The sequence below is a fragment of the Pan paniscus genome, chromosome 2 (genome assembly GCF_029289425.2).
Source record: "Pan paniscus chromosome 2, NHGRI_mPanPan1-v2.0_pri, whole genome shotgun sequence".
Lineage (NCBI taxonomy): Eukaryota > Metazoa > Chordata > Mammalia > Primates > Hominidae > Pan > Pan paniscus.
The window spans coordinates 184,229,431-184,245,658 of NC_085926.1; the positions used below are offsets into that span (position 1 = coordinate 184,229,431).

The following is a 16,228-nucleotide window of genomic DNA, read 5'->3' on the forward strand; positions in this document are numbered from 1 at the left end:
CTGAGCAGAATAAACGTATGCTGAAAGAGAAATGCACGTAAAGCATCCAGTACAGGACCTGGAAAATTCTCTTATTCGTTCATTGGTCACATTTAATTGTTGACTATGGATTGGCACTATCTCAGGTGCTGGGGATACAGAAAAGAATTAGACATGGTCTCTGCCTTCAGGGGGCTCATAGTTCAGTGGGAGATATGCAAATAGTGACTTCGCCATAGCGAGGTAAGCTTACGCACAGGTGCTGTGGATTCAGGACGTCTCTAGGGTGGGCTTCCCTGAAGGATGTTTCCGGACCTGAGCTGAATCTTGCATAAATTGATCTCAGAGTGGGAGCAACAACAGATTATATTCCAGGGCTACTAAACCCACTGCTGGTGGCAGAGGTGGCTTGGAGATCAACGAGGCTCTAGGAACAACTCATAGCTAGGGCCAGTTTGTTTTCTTCTAACCCTTTGTGTGTGTGTGTGTGTGTGTGTGTGTGTGTGTGTGTGTGTTTTGTATTGCCTAATTCAATCTCTCTTCTGCCAGCCACATTTTGTTTCCACCTGAGCACATTTTTTTTTAAATGATGGGTATAACTTTATTTTTAAATTGTTTTATTACTATTAATAGTTACTAGCCTTGATTTTTTTTTTTTTTTTTAGTCAGACAAACTCTGTTACTTATAAAGTGACATCAGCTCTCACTATGGTTGGGTGTGGAATTCTGATACTTGGTACAGATAAACAACTCTTTGAATATGGCCAGTATGTGAGGAAGCTGTTGCTGATGGGTTAAGCTTGCTGAACCTGGCTGTGATCATGATGCACGTTCACAGGAGTGAGTGTTGTTATAATGACTTGTATGGAGAAGTGGGACATTATACACATTTGTATATTTTACATTATGGTTTGATTTGTTCAAAGTTAGTATGTGACATTTAGCTAGAGAATTCTGCAGCTGATACTTGCTCACATAAAAATAGTTATAGCTTTATGTTGTATGGTTTCCATAATCCCTCCTGAGTGTATAAAGCAAGGTGATATGTGTGATTCCTTCTTCCATGAGACTGAAGAATGCTCGTGTGATGTGGCTTGGTCGTGTGAGGCCTTGGCCTATTTGGATTCCTAAAGGTCATCTGCTTGAACTATGGCCGAGTTGTTTCTGGTGAATGGAATCCTAAATTAGTGTACCCTTTTTGAAAAGTGGCTTCTCATATATACTGTGAGCCTTAAAACATTCATGCCCTTTGGCCTGGTGATCTATTTCTAGGCATCTATCCAAAGGAAGTAATGGGAAGTGTGTGCAGTAAAGACTTTGTCCAGTTATTTGTAGTTGCTAAAGACAGGAAGCAACTTAAATAACTAACAGTGTAATAATATGCAGCCAGGAAAATAATGTTCATGAAGGTCTTTTGCTACAACACTAATTCAGAAAAAAGCAGAGAACCAATAGCTACAGGGGCTCAGCAACCATACTTTTGAGTCAGACAGCCTGGGTTTGAATCTTGATTCTGCCACATACCAGCTATGTAACTTGGGCAAGTCACCTGAAGTCTTAGAACCCTAGAAAAATGCAACCCTAGAAAAATGGGATTGATAGTAATAACACCTCAGAGGGACTCCTGAGGATTAAAGGATATAATGAATATAAAATTTAACACCATGCAAAGTATACTTATTAGGCACCCAATAAATGCTGGCTCTCTATGGATTGTATAATTTCAAGGCATAAAAACAGATGGAAAGGAAATATGCCAGTATATTAACAGTGTGGGATGGGAGTGGTAGGATCATGGGTGATTGATTTGTTCTTTGCATACTTTTCAACTTCCCAATTTTTTGGCAATGAACATGAATTACTTTTATACTAAAAGAGTACATTATAATGATGTAATACAATAAGATATACATTTTAAAAGTTTTAAAGTTTTACCACAAAGAAAGGGTACTTCCCCGCCCTTTTCCCCCTTCTCTTCCAGGGGAGGAGATGGGGCCAGCATCCACCAACTCCCATCAGTAGGAGAGGGGAGAGTTGCTGGCTTCTGGGTTCTTTCCTCGCAGAGGCTCACGCATGCACAGCCTGGGCCTCTGGGAGTGTCCGGGTAGGAGGGATCCTCGCCATCTGTTGATGGTGTTGTGTGGGGAGTTGGAGCAGTTGGGGGAGCTGGAACAGATGATCTTAGTAGTTACTCCCATCTCTGAGAGTCTAGATTTCAAGACACGCTGATGTTTGTCGTTTTCTCCCCATGTCTTGGTTGATCTGAACCAACCACTCCATAAAATTCTAAGGTAGGAAAGACTCATCTACTAGCTTCCCACCCTAAAGCCCCTCCCAGAAAAATACCTGTAGTAATGCCTATAGTGCTGGGTGTAAACGTTAAGGGTGATTGGCAAAAAAGACATAGATCAGGAGTACGACCGGGAAGTTGGCTTAGTTGCAGCCGTTTTATTTAAGGAGTATAATTCATATTCGGAATGGAATCTCCAGCAAATGTAGTCTTTTAATACGACAAACAGTGAAGTACCTTCCCATGTTAGACACATGCCTGGAATGAGAGTGAGAGGGACATAAAATATAAAGGGGTGTGTGTCTGTGCCTGGGTTCATGACCAAACCTCGACATTTGCCCTCTATGATCTAATTTCCTTCATTGACAACCAGGGTGCCCTGTGTGCCAGCAAGTGGCTCTGCCAGCTGTATTTTACAGACAGAGAATCCCAAGCACCAAAATAACAAAGTTGATTCCCCCATCCAGACCAGAGGGGTCGTTTCCAGTCCTGTGTCCTGACCGCTGTCTCTCATCATGACCCCTGGTGTTCACCTCCAGATCCAAAGTGTCGTCGCCAAGCCCCCAAAATAAAGGAATGACAAACAGCCCTCCCAGGCCCTCCTCCCCACAGAGAGGTCATCGTATGCTAATGAAGTCCGAGGAGGCAGCGGCGCAGCGCGGGAGAGCGCGCCCACGGGTTCACAGCGCTCCCGGGCCCCACTGCGGCGCAGCCACAAATCGCTTCGCGCTGCAGCAGACCCTCCCGCCGCGGGGGGCGACTGGGGGAGGGGTCTCGACCGCCACCCTGAGTTCCGCAGCTGGATCCCTCCCATCTGGGAGGTGGTTCTAGCTCTAGTCCCAAGCTTTCCACTGCAGTGATGGCGGGGATAGGGGCAGCACGTCAAATCACCTGTAGGGCTTTTTAGAACTCCACAGCCCCCTCCCCTAACTCTATTCCACTAGTTCAAACGAAGAAAATCTCAGACTAGGCAAGGGGAGGTGGACCGGTGGAGTCTGCGAAAGCACCACAGGTGACTCCGGGTACGCACTCCTCAGGACACAAACACACACACGGACACATCTTGTGACTCTGAGACTACACAGATCAACCTTAGATTCGACCCTTCCCTCCTTTATTCTCTGGGGTGTCCGTGTTCTCTTCAGCTTCCCTTTAAGTCGCCCTGCGCAGGGGCTTTGTGGAGTGCCCCCAAAGTCCTAGAACCCCGCGGGACGGTCGGAGGCTTTGGCGGCCAGACATTAGGAAAAGCATCTCCTGCTTCTCGGACTGCCTGGAGCGCGAACTGGATATCAAGGAGCCAAGGTAAGTCCAGAAGAAGAAGGAAATCCGACCAGTTGTTTTAGCAAACTGCCTGGAGCAAGGCCGCCTCCCACCCGCACAGCTTTGAGGCTTGAGGGGGCCTCTCAGTCGCAGAGAGAGCCGAGCCCCACCCTGTGCGTTCCCCAAGCCTGCACCCCTCGAGCGGGGCGTCCCTTCCTGCAGGGCTTTGTGGCAGGTGGAACTGTCGGGGTGGGCGCCGTGGCTTTGGCTGCAGCCCCTTCCCTGGCCGCGGGACCGGCTCCCGCTTTGCCCTCCTTTACCAAGTTGCTGCACCGGGTGCTCCCTGAGCCGGGGACCCCCTCCGCCGCGCCGGCCGCCGTCTTACCTCACCAGGCAACACTTGGTTGCGCGGTGGCCCGGGGCGCTCCTTCTTCGCGGTTTATTCCCTTACTTGGGAGGAAAGAGGAACCGAGAGACAGAAGGGGGACCGAAGCTGGCCTCTGGGCGTCTTCCCGCCTGCGCAGCCCTCTCGGGGGAGGGGGATGCAGCCCCAGTGGGTGCCGCGGAGACCAGGCTGCCAGGCTGTGGTTGGTAGCGCCGGGGTCTTCACCCTGTGCTCGGAGTTCAGCAGCTCCAAAGCCGTCTATCTCCGTGGCCCGCTACTACGGCACTGCGGCTCTGTGCCCTGCCCCTCGCAGCCTGGCAAGTCCAGCTGCCACTCTCACTGCGGAGCCCTGCCCCCGGGCGCAGAGCCCGCCCCCGCCACACACACCGGCGCGCGCGCGTACACACACGGCACACACAGACACGCGCTCCCACACATGCACACGCGTGCGCACACACGAATGTGGATCCGCTCCATGGGAACCTGACCCCCTTTGGTGCAACTAGGGCGCGGGCATCATTAGGACGCTTTTTACTGACAGGGCTTCAGGTTTGGGAGGAGGAGTTACAGGCTTAGGAGTGTGGAGAGGATGCAACAGTGGTGGGTACCACAGGGCCCCTGACCCCGGAGGCAAAGGACAACTGTTTGACAAATAAATACCGACTGGGCGTTTCCTTTTCTCCACTCTGGTCAAGGCTACCGTAATATCCCGACCAAATCGAAGAAAAAATAAAAATACAAAATCAACAAGTTCTCTTTGTTTCCCAGGAACTCAGTATCTCTAGGATCCAAATCACTAGCCCTGTCCAGAGGGTCATTTCTGACAACCTTGACTTCGGTGGCAGTGGATTGGTGGCAGTTCAACTTGAAAAGGTTTTCCCCTCGTAGCCTGGTGGAGACTGGCACAGCCTGCCTGAGCTGGACTCTGTTGGATGGGTCGGGTCTCTGGGTGTGTTTAATTCCCATTCTCCTTTGCTTTTAGGTGACCTTGGACTGTATTCCTGCAGAATAAATAGATCTCTTCTTTTTTTAAAATGTAGAAGAGCACAGAAAAGACGCTGGGGTGAGGGGTCGGGGGGAATAGGGGAGCTACATTAGCCAAGGCACTATGACTTGTTGCTTCTCTTTCCATGACGTGCATGTCCACGTGAGGGGGTGATGGTGGTGGTGACACTATTTCAGGCATGTCACACAGCAGGATGACTTCTGTCCATTTCACACCACATTTAGAGTCATTAGGAGTTTAGACTGTCATCTTTAAAATATGTGGAGTTTACTCGTTTCCACAGCCGAGAATTCTTTTCTGCCAGTGGGCAGTGAAGGTCCCCGGGCCAGCACTGCAGCCAAGAAAAGCTTTCCGCAGAGTGTGGAGGCGCCGAGGGGCTCTGGGTGTCTGTGCATTTGGGGAAGAAGCCTCAAACACGAATGTCAAACAGCCCTGAGGACCCTGTTGGGTGGTGTCCATACTAGGCTATCTGCAGGCAGGCTGGTGAGACAGATGAGAAACAGAGCTGAGAGATCTCCTTAAGGTTCCACACAGTGATGAAGACAGAGCTGATACCAGAACCCCGTGTTTGCGACTCCTCTTATCCTCTGGGTCTTATCCATTCTATCACCCTGGGTGGCTTCTCAAAGTTTCCTTCAGCTAGGCTGAAATAATCTTGGTGAGGGTGCCTTCAAAGTTCTTCCTTGTCCTTTCTTTTTTTCCTCTTCAGTCACTGACTCACTCATTTTACAGCTATTTATTAAACTCCTACTCTGTCTTCAGGTGCTTCCCCGTAACTCCAGTCCTGGGCCTTACTTGGGAGGAAAGAAGAACTGAGAGACAGAAAGGGCTTAGAACTGTCCTCATCCCTGGAAGAGAGGAGCCCTGAGCACAGGTTTCTGGTATATATTTTCACTCTGCTACGTTGCATGGATGTGGAAGACACAATCCTTGCTTTTTTTGACTGCATGCTCAATGGAGGAAAATGCACATACATGTCACAAGAAAAACATTCTGGCTGCCTATTCTTGACTCCTTCTAAAAAAGGCTAAACTGAAGGAGACCCTGTGTTTGGCTGAGCATCATAATGGACTTGGGGTACATGTTTGCAAGTAGGTGTTAGGACAACATTGAGTTGCTCTGCCTATTAGGATGGGAAGGAAATAAATTGAATGAAACAAATGAAGAAGACATGCAGAGACTGAGTGTGGAGCCTCAGCTTCGTTGAGAGCACATTGGGGAAGGGTAACGAGAGGGGAGGAGCTCTGAGGACAGGGTTGCCAAGCAACTTGCCTGAGAACAGGCAACAGGGTTGCCAAGTTGTCCAGGGATTTGGACAGGGGAGATGCTTGCAAAGATTGGTAAGTAGTTTGCTGTGGGGTGGGCTATGAAAGCCCCCGGTCCTATGAAAGAAATCATTTGTAAAGTCAATATTGTTCATCGGTTTGTTTGCAAATGGATTCCTTTAGGATCAGGATGGAGCCAAATGATGCATCTGAGTTGCTGCAGAAGGAGTTCAGAGAAGGCTGTGTGGACTGAGTTACATGCTAATAACATGGAGGAAAAGGGTGGTAATAGAGGCTGAAGCAATGTGGAAGGCAAAGAGGGATGGGGCAGGAAGAAGCACCAAGAACAATTAGTGCTAATGGAGGCATCAAGGAGGAGGTAGGGTTTGCGATCGGATTTTAAAGGGGAATAGAGATCTCACTTAAAGATCAACAGGACGAGGGCAATCTAGGCTGGGAGAAAGCAAAAGCAGAGACGTAGGACAATTCATGGTGAGTTCTGGGTCTTCCCAGCACAAGAAAAGAAGGCTGGGACAGTATTGTGGGAGTCTCCAAATGCTCTTCTGGGAGCATAGACTTGGGTTCCACAGTGAGGAGCTATGGCAGGTGTGGATTTTTTGTTGTTTGTTTTTGATGGGAAATGAGCTGGGAAGCAAGCTGGGAAGTATCTGATGCCAGCTTTCCCAAGGTAGGCCTTCCCCATCAGAATGGAGCACTGTGGAGAGGGTGTCCTTGTTGCTGCTCTCACGAAGAGCCAGAGCCCAGGTGGCTTATGTGGCTTGCTGCACAGGGCACCCAGCTAAGGGGCTGATATCCAACTCATGCCCCACTTGCCCAGCCACACAACCTGTTAGGGTTATGTCTGCCTGGAGGGAGGGATGCCTTTTCTCTAATTTGCATGGGCTGACAGAGGCCCTGCAACTGAGCTCTTTATTTGAAAAGGCTGAAGCTACGGTGAAACAAGTGAGGATTTATTGGGCATTTGCTGTATGTGCAAACATAAGGTAAAGCAGAAAGAGTCTTGAGGTCAGGACTATCTGTGAGTCTGAGCATGTCTCTGCTCTGTGGTGACACCCTGAGACTTACTGTAGGGTGCAGAAGAGGAAGCTTAGTGCCTCCCCTCAAAGATTTTGCAATCCATGTCAGTTATAAAACAAACGCTCCACTGGTTAAGAAACAGTGGACGACAGTATGGAATCAAGTGCCAAATTGCACAGGGCAGATTCTCAGGGCTTGAGAAAGGAGGCCTCCTCTGGGCTGAAAGAGTCAAGGCAGGCTTCATGGAGGAGGAGGGCTGGGTTTGGCAGTGGAGCATGTGTATGTTGGTTCTCAGCCAGAGAAAAGACCTGCGAACAAAAAGCCAGAGGAAACAAAGCTGGGGGCTTCTAAGCATGGATTTTTAGCCCCCACAGCCACCCTAATGCCATTCCCAATTGTAGCCCAAGCGCTGTGATGAGTCACCCTTGTTTCTGAGAGACGGGGCATTTTTGGATGTTTAACTGGTTCGACACTTTACATTCCCTGAGACTTCAATGTTGGCAGCTCACACTCACCATGTTGCTCTGGGAACACATCATCCAAGCCAGCAGCTGATGCCTGATCTCCATTGCCAAGGCAAAGCGAGGGCTGAGTCAGGTACCTGTGTCTGGAAATTTTTAGTCCCACTGTCTCTGACAAGCTGAGCGAACAGCACTTGACAGTTGGAGCACAGCTGAGTTCAGGGTCACCAACCGCAAGGTGGGCCGGGGGGGTTCTGCTCGCCTTCTTAGGCCTCACTTTTCTCATGTACAGAACACAAAGGATTATACCAGATTATCTCCAAGCTGTCTTCCACCTAATATTTTATGATCTCATAATTAATGGAATCTTTCCATGTTATCAAGCAATGACAGGATGGGAACAGATACTAGCCAAGTCTGAACCTTAACTTTCCTCTTGGTTTTGACTGTGAAGGCTGTGGTGGAGTGAGACTGTGGGTTGGAAACAGGAGAACCAGGAGCTCCTGGTCACAGTTTTGCCATGAATGGGATTTGGGATCCAGTCCTGGGAATGTAGGCAGGAGATTCCCTCATTTTAGTTTTCTTAGAAAATAAGGAGGCTGGAAATGGTCCCTACAACCCTTTCTGGCACTGATACTCTGTTAAGTACTAGCAACTGAACAACTTTTAAGTACCGCCCCCTTGCCTGGGTGGGGCCCCTCCACAAGGCAAGCTGGGAAAATTCTCACAATATCAACTGATAAGCTTGAAGGAAAGCACAAAGGAGAAGCCATGGGGTTCAGAATAATAAATAGATAATTTAGAATTAGATGGAGTCAAAAGAGCTAATCTGAGTCTCTAAGCTCCAATTTCCTCTTCTGCAAAGTGGGGATAGTAATACATGCATCTCAAGGTAATGATTAAATGAAGAAGCTTATTTGAAAGTGTTTTAGAAGTGCTATGCAAAAATGTAAAATACAGTTATTGAAGATAGTCTGTTCCCTTAAGGTAGTCTATTTTTTAAAGCCTAGTTATTATACTACTTGCTAATGTGTCTGCTTCCTAAGAAACAGCAATTCAGGTCAGCAACTCTTTATACACCACATTAAAATATAGTAATATTTTAACATGAAAGGAGCTGGTGGACTTCAGGACTACCAGAGTGCACATCTGCCCCCTGCCTGGAATTCTACAGTGTCACTGGAGTTGCCCACAGTGGATTTCCCAGGAACTTTGATTGTGTTTACTTGACAGTGAAGGAGACACCTACCCATCCAAGATCCTGCTTTGATGCTTGCCTATCCGGAGACAGATGGTGGAAAGAGGGGAAGGAGGTGTGAGTGAGTAGGGAGAAAAAAGGAGGCTTTCTTCTTTCTGTTATATTTTGGGCAAAGGATGTTAAACTTTATGCTTTAATGAGCTTGTAAAAAGGCTAATTTGGGTTCACTACATTACTCCAGGTCTGTTTTCTGCTATGTCTGGTCAAGAGACACCGCCGTGGAATTCTTCACTGTTGTCCCTGGAGGGGAAGCTTTTCACAGGAAACGCTGGGAAGAGCCACAGAAGGGAAAAGGTTCTAACTCCCTAAATGACCATTTGCTTCAAAGCCTGCCCAGCCCACAAAACTTTTGAAAAGATCAGTCTAGTTTTAGAAATCCTGGTCACTTCTTTATCTCCTGTTTACTAATTTGGGGGGACAAAATGTCACAACATGTTAGCAATTGAGGGAGCCCCAAGTGCCAGCACTTCTCTCATCCGTTCTTCTCATTTGCTGCTGCCAGAGTAACTTCTGAGAGTCTAGACCCCAAAGCCCCCTCTCTTTGTTCAAAAGCCTTCAAAGCCTCAGATCCCTCATCCTTAAAAGGGACATAATAATACTTAGGCATAGGCTTTTATGGAAGATAGAAGAAATATTTATGAACAGTCTACAATAGGATTGGTCACATAGTAGGTTCTGGATGAATGGAATTATTGTTATTACTGCCTTTAATAGAGAGAAATAGAGAGTCCCTAAAATGGCATTCAGGGCCCTCCACGAAGTGGTCCCAGGTCACTCATCCACTTGCATGTCCGGTAAGCTTTTCGAGGACATGGTGTGCACGCTGCCCGGCTTTTGTCTTCCCAACACACCTTGCACCTGCCCCTCCCTGTCCTGCTCAGGCTACTCCCACGGCTGGGAGAACTGCCTTTTTTCTCTCTCTTGCTCCTTCTATAGTGCCTTTTAAATCCACTCAGTTGAAGTTAATTATTCTCTCTCCCGTACTTCCATTGAAACTTGTTTATAATTTATTCCAGTTCTTACAACAGACTGCCTTGTATTATGATTACTTGTATATGCTTCATACCCGTTGTCCACCCCCCATCCACGGAACAGCAATTTATCCTCCTTAGACTACATCTTAATTGTTTTTCTATCACCCACAGAGTATTGCACATAGTAGGCGATCAATCATATGAAATTGAATATAAAGAAGACAACTACATGTCCCTGTTTTCTCTGAGATTCTACAATTACAGGAAGGCTTATTCCCATTTTCAAATCTTGCTAAAGAGCTTCCTCTCACTGAGCACCTATCATGAGCCAGGCACTATGCAGACTTGGACGTTAACCCTCCCAAAAGCCCTGTGAGGAGAGAATCATCATCCTCACTTTACACAGAGGCGGATGGCTGGGATCTCCCAGCCTGTACGTGGTGGAGGCAGCATTAGAAACCAGAAGCCACAGTGTGCTGTGAGCTTCCTCTAAGAGAGCTTCTCTCACACTGAACTTGCCTTAATTTTCATTCTACAGCACTTGTCAACTAACTGAACTGTATTCTATAAAACTGGCTTATTGTTGCTTGGCTATATTTTTTTTTGTCTTTGTCTTGATTCTCCAAGTATATTTTAATATAGTTGTAGGGCAACATGATAATAGAAATAAATAAACATTTATTAAGCATTTATAATGTTTTTAGCACTTTATACACACACATCCTATGAAGACGTTATTAATCCCATCCCATGGGGAGTTTCACTGGGGTAGCTGCTGCTAGCAGGAGGTTACTACCTGGGAGAGCAGTACTCATGAAAGAGACTATTTTTCCACCCTACAAAAATTTTTGGTTATTTCAACCACCAGCATGCCAGCTGCATCTCAGCTCAGCCCTCAATGTTTGCTGAATGAGTGATGGGATCTCTTTTATCTCTCACCTATGCTGTTTACCCTGAATCCCTGACTCTATACATAGCCTGTGGAGTGACAGGTCATTACTTGCCCTCTTCTCCCACTGGAGAAGGAATCGGGAGAATGAGAGAGGAGGCATGGTTCTCTACCAAACAGACAGAGGCAGTCTCAGGAGATGAGCCTTCAGCCCAGGTAGAAGTGATGTGGCATCTCTTCTGGGCTAGCAGTTCTCTAGACGTGGTCCTCACATCGGTTGGGTCAGACTTTCCCAAGTGCTTGTTAAAATGCATATTCCTGGGCTCTACCCTGACCCACCGAATGTGCCTCCCTAGAGGGAGAGACTAGAAATCTACATTTTGAACAAGCCCTGCAGGTGATTCATCCAGGCCCTGGAGTCTGAGCAGGACAGCCTGGTCTAAGCATCTCCTCAGCAGCTGCTGCAAATACAACGTGCATTTTTTCTCAGGTATCAGCATTCATATAAATAAAAAAGAAACCATTTAAAATTTCATTTTATTGCTTCCAAGTATTGCCCGTTGTCCAAAGGTTACAGGGTAGTTTGACACATTCCATATGTCTATTTTATGATGTGTAAAAGAAAAGAGTGGTTCCATAGTATAGCTTTAGTGCTTCCTATTATTTTCCTTTGCAAATCTCTCGAGTTGGAGCTGTGTTGTCAGTTACTCTTCTGAACACAGTTCTATGAGAAAGTGTATTCTGAATTTCAAACAACAATTTCATAAATAGATTTTCAGAATACAGCATGTTCCTACATAGGGAACTGCCTGTATTTTAAAGTTTTTGTAGTTATTTGTTCCTGAGAAAAAGATTTTTACAATTGGCCCTAGAAGGATGTAGACTGGGGGGGCTCTGAACTTTTCCAAATCACCGTCTCACAGATCTCTGGCTAGCGTCATCGCTTACTTTATTCTGTAAATAATTTCTAGGTGTTTCTGGGAGGTTTGCCAATTGGGGATATATAAATTAGAGGTATAGAAAGTACTTTTTTTTCCCCTCTCATTTGTGAATTTGTTCATTAACAAATGCTTCTTGGGCACTTCCAGTGAGTAGATGCTGTGCTAGACACGAGATTCAGACAGGGGTGTTGCTTTCTGTCTCTGAGAGGTTCATGGTGGAGCAAAAATTATAGACCACACAGGGGAGAAGTTGGTGGTAAGAAGATGCAGTGGGATTAAAGGTGTAAAGAAGAGAGAGTTGAACAGTCTGTGGAGGGAGAATAAAAGAGAAGTCTCAAACACCTACCAGGAATTCTGTTGATTAATTGTTTGAGATGGGGGTCTTGCTCTGTCTGCCAGGCTGGAGTGCAGTGGTGTGATCATAGTTCACTGCAGCCTTGACTGCCTCCAGCATCAGCCTTCTGAGTGGCTGGGACCACAGGTGTGCACCTGCATGCCTGGTTATTATTTTTGTTTGTTTATTTTTATTTTTGTAGAGATGAGGTCTCGCTGTGTTGCCCAGGCTGGTCTTGAACTCTCGGGCTGAAGTGATCCTCCCGCCTTGGCCTTTCAAAGTGCTGAGATTACAGGCATGAACTATTGCACCTGGCTTTGCTTTGTATAATGAGAGAAAACAATGTGGACTGTAACCTCTACTACTTTGAATGTTCCCAACCTCTGCTGGGCTAGGGATTGCACAAGTGGAGTTCCCTCAATATTTGTGGCAGTAGCAAAAATTCCTTTCCCTGTGTTAGGGTGTAGAGGCAGGGGAAATAGACTAGGGTGATGTTTCAAGTGGGTGATGGGCAGAGGATGCTAACTGAAAAGTAGCAGACAGAGAGGACCCTGATTTCTATAGACTTGTAGGAGGTAGGAACTCTATTTCTTCAGAGACTCTAAACCTACTTCCTTGCCACTTCCTCCTTTTGGTCCTGGTTTTGTCCACTGATATCCAGAAGAATAAATCCTATTCTTAAAAAATTTTTTTAGAGACAGGGTCTCATTCTGTCACCCAGGCTGGAGTGCAATGGTATGATCATAGCTCACTGGAACCTCAACTCCTGGGCTCTAGCAATCCTCCCACCTCAGCCTCCTGAGCAGCTGAGACTAGAGACGTGTGACACCATGCCTGGCTGATTAGAAAAACAAACAAACAATTTTTCTTTTTGTAGAGATGGAGTCTCATTATGATGCCAAGGCTGGTCCCAAACTCCTGGCCTCAAGTGTCAACTCTTTTTTTTGCAGGGGGTCTTTGCAGATGTGTGATGGCAGCTTCTGTGTTTCCCCCGCCCTCCCCTCCCACTGAGCATTCACTCATTCATTCCAACATCCAGTCAATAAACATTTATTTATTTACATGCCTGCTTTTCCAGGAACTGCGTCAGGTGTGGGAGAATGGAAATGAAAACCGGGCCCTGTGTTTATATGGGAGGACTGGCATGTGGACACATGGTGACACCATGGCCTCACAAGTGATCTACAAGAGAGGAGCACAGGGGGTCCAAAAAGGTGGGTAGGGGGACTTCTCAGGGACAGATGATGGTGCCCCATCTGTGTCCTGAAGTCTAGTCAAGGCCTTCCATCTGCCCTTGTGTGACATGGCGGCACCCACTGACAACCGCAGGCAGTGGTGGTCCCGGAGGCCTACCAAGCAGTGGGCTGGAGGCAGAGGTGCTCATCTCTTCCCAATTCTGCATCCAATGACATCTGGTGCTAGTTTCAAGCCAGCCATGGTGGGAGTATTTAAGCCATAGCAATCTGCAAATGCTATAAATCAGGACTCTCTTTCTCCCACCCCCATCATACCTGATTGTCAAATATTTACTAGTACAGCATTGATCCTACCATGCCATTCTACCCCTAATGTCCTGTAGAAACTAACATAGGGATGAGAAAGCGATGCAACCTACCTTCTGGTTCTAACATGAATGGTCTGCCTGCTGTTCCTACCCCTACCTTCACCAAGGTTATGGTTGAACATTCCCTGGGGACTCTCAGAGTGGCTCCTTTCCTTCACTGCATACCTCAATAGAAGCCCTAATGAGTTTCAGGGAGTGATGGTTTGTGGCACCATGCTGAGAATCACAGTAAGCTTGTTTCAGATGGTGCGTTCTCCTAAGGCTGATGCAGGTACAGAAACTAGAGACTACTGGCCACATGGCTCTTTTCAAATGTTTCCCACAGAAATATCACTGTCAGTGGAGGATAAACTTGTGTCTTCCTCCTCAGGTCTTGAGGCAAAACTTGAAGCACATCCCTGCATGCTTTAGTTTTGTTTGTTTGTTTGTTTGTTTTTTACTGGCATCATATTTGTTCATTATAATTTATAGAAATGTGGGCTGCAACTCCATGATCTTTTCGTGATTGCTTAATATAGAAATAAACAGTAGACAAAAAAAGAAAAAGAAAAAATAAAAAAGGAATAAACAGTAGAAACATGCTGTTTATCCTTTTGTGTTTGGGTGGTGAATGGAGATGGAGAGGAGTCCCAAGTTGAACTCCCAAAGCTGAGTTGTGGATGAGCTCAAATTATCGTTGGGCTACTTTGTTCTAGATGACAGTCTGCCTTTCATAGTCGAAACGGATTAAACTAGAAAAACGAATACATTGAGACATTTGCTTTTGCGGCCTGGGTGTTGGTGTTACCTCATCTCTGCAGCATTAAAAAAAAAGGGAGGAATAGGAACTCAGCCAATTTGCCATCAGTCCACAGAGTGAGATTCAGCTCGTTTTGTTGGATTCTGGATGCATGTTTTTCGGCTCTCTTCTGCTGACAATTATATTTAATGGTAATTTAAGAAATTGATTGATGTCATTGAGTCCTATGCAGTTTTACAATTGATTTCTAATCTTCTCTGGAAACTTGAAGATACAGAGAAGAAAAGAAACGAAAGAATGAAGACACTCATCATGTGCCTACTGTGTGCCAGACACTCTCTCTTAGCCATTTCAGTCTCACAATCACCCTGTAAGGGAGAGAAGACCCTGAAGTCTGGGAAGTGAGATGGGCTGCCTAAGGTCACACACCTGGGGTAGCAGGAAGTAGACTCAGTCCTGTTGGGTGTCAGGACCCAGGCTCCTTCCACCTTACTGCTTCTCCTCATAATCACCAGATGTTTTCAAAATCCAGAGAAGCTGGTGCCAAACTCAATTTTTCACAAACCAAGCAGAGACTAGAGCTCCTTGTGCAGGGAGATATGTCCAGGGGATGTCCTGCCATCAGTGTCCTCCTAGAGCTGGGGGCATTTGGCCAGAGTGCCCCAAAGGGGTGTAGGATCATTCCTGTGGTGGTGAAGCAGGGGGGACCAACCCATGAGCAGCTGCAAGAGGAGAAATGGAGGCAAAAAGAGCAGTAACAACTACTGAAATTAATCTATCCCCTCCTCTGCACTGGTCACCTTGCTGGGCCAGTTCTCATCCTGACCCTACAAGGAAGGTATCATTATAAACATTTTACAGATGAAGAAGAAACTGAGCCTCAGAGAGTTGACACAACTTGGCCAAAGTCACACAACAAAGTTTTCTCCTGGAATTTGAACCAAAGACTATAGGGCTCTAAACTCTGTGCTTTTTTTTTTTTTTTTTGAGACTGAGTCTCGCTCTGTCACCAGGCAGGAGTGTAGTGGCGCAATCTTGGCTCACTGTGGCCTCTGCCTCCTGGGTTCAAGCGATTCTCCTGCCTCAGCCTGCAGAGTAGCTGGGACTATAGGTGCATGCCACCATGCCCAGCTATTTTTTTTGTATTTTTAGTAGAGACAGGGCTTGACCACGTTGGCCAGGAAGGTCTCGATCTCTTGACCTCGTGATCTGCCTGCCTCCGCCTCCCAAAGTACTGGCATTACAGGCGTGAGCTACCACACCCGGCCAGTTTGTGCTGTTTCTACTGTGCCAAGCCATCCTCTGGAGGTAACTTTGAGGTCCATTTTCTTTTTCTCTCCCATTGCAGACCACTTTGGGGACTGCTTTTTTTTTTTTTTTTTTTTTTTTTTGAGACGGAGTCTCGCTCTGTCGCCCAGGCTGGAGTGCAGTGGCGCGATCTCGGCTCACTGCAAGCTCCGCCTCCCGGGTTCACGCCATTCTCCTGCCTCAGCCTCCCGAGTAGCTGGGACTACAGGCGCCCGCTACCACGCCCGGCTAATTTTTTGTATTTTTAGTAGAGACGGGGTTTCACCGTGTTAGCCAGGATGGTCTTGATCTCCTGACCTCGTGATCCACCCGCCTCGGCCTCCCAAAGTGCTGGGATTACAGGCGTGAGCCACCGCGCCCGGCCTGGGGACTGCTTTTTATGTAGGTTGCTTGTCATGTTTTCTTTTTCTATTTCATTGTCCCTGCATATTATTTACCCCTTTGCTTTTCTCTGACATTCTCCTCATCATTGTGGTTTTTCCTCCCTAAGTAGCAACCGTCATCTGGGGTCATCTTTGGCCTCTTTCTGCAGGTACA

General features: G+C 46.8%; 1 protein-coding gene and 1 long non-coding RNA gene across 12 annotated transcripts in view; one reads left to right on the plus strand and one right to left on the minus strand.

The window, feature by feature from the left end:
- Positions 1 to 4,346, minus strand: part of DGKG (diacylglycerol kinase gamma) — a 228,162-nt gene extending 223,816 nt beyond the window's left edge. For 4 of the 10 annotated variants that reach the window (XR_004670871.3, XR_008624956.2, XM_055110770.2 and 1 more), the window contains exon 1: positions 3,915 to 4,335. The gene's annotated coding sequence lies outside the window, so the exon portion shown is untranslated. Of the gene's footprint in view, positions 1 to 3,914 lie in introns of all 10 variants that reach the window. The other 6 variants (XR_004670872.3, XM_055110769.2, XM_008955656.5 and 3 more) reach the window with 5 other exon arrangements.
- LOC134729915 (uncharacterized) overlaps positions 2,406 to 16,228 on the plus strand; it is a 52,500-nt gene continuing 38,677 nt past the window's right edge. For both annotated transcript variants that reach the window (XR_010111481.1, XR_010111482.1), the window contains exons 1-2: positions 2,406 to 3,571; positions 5,683 to 5,801. This is a non-coding gene — a long non-coding RNA (uncharacterized LOC134729915). The remainder of the gene's footprint in view (positions 3,572 to 5,682; positions 5,802 to 16,228) is intronic.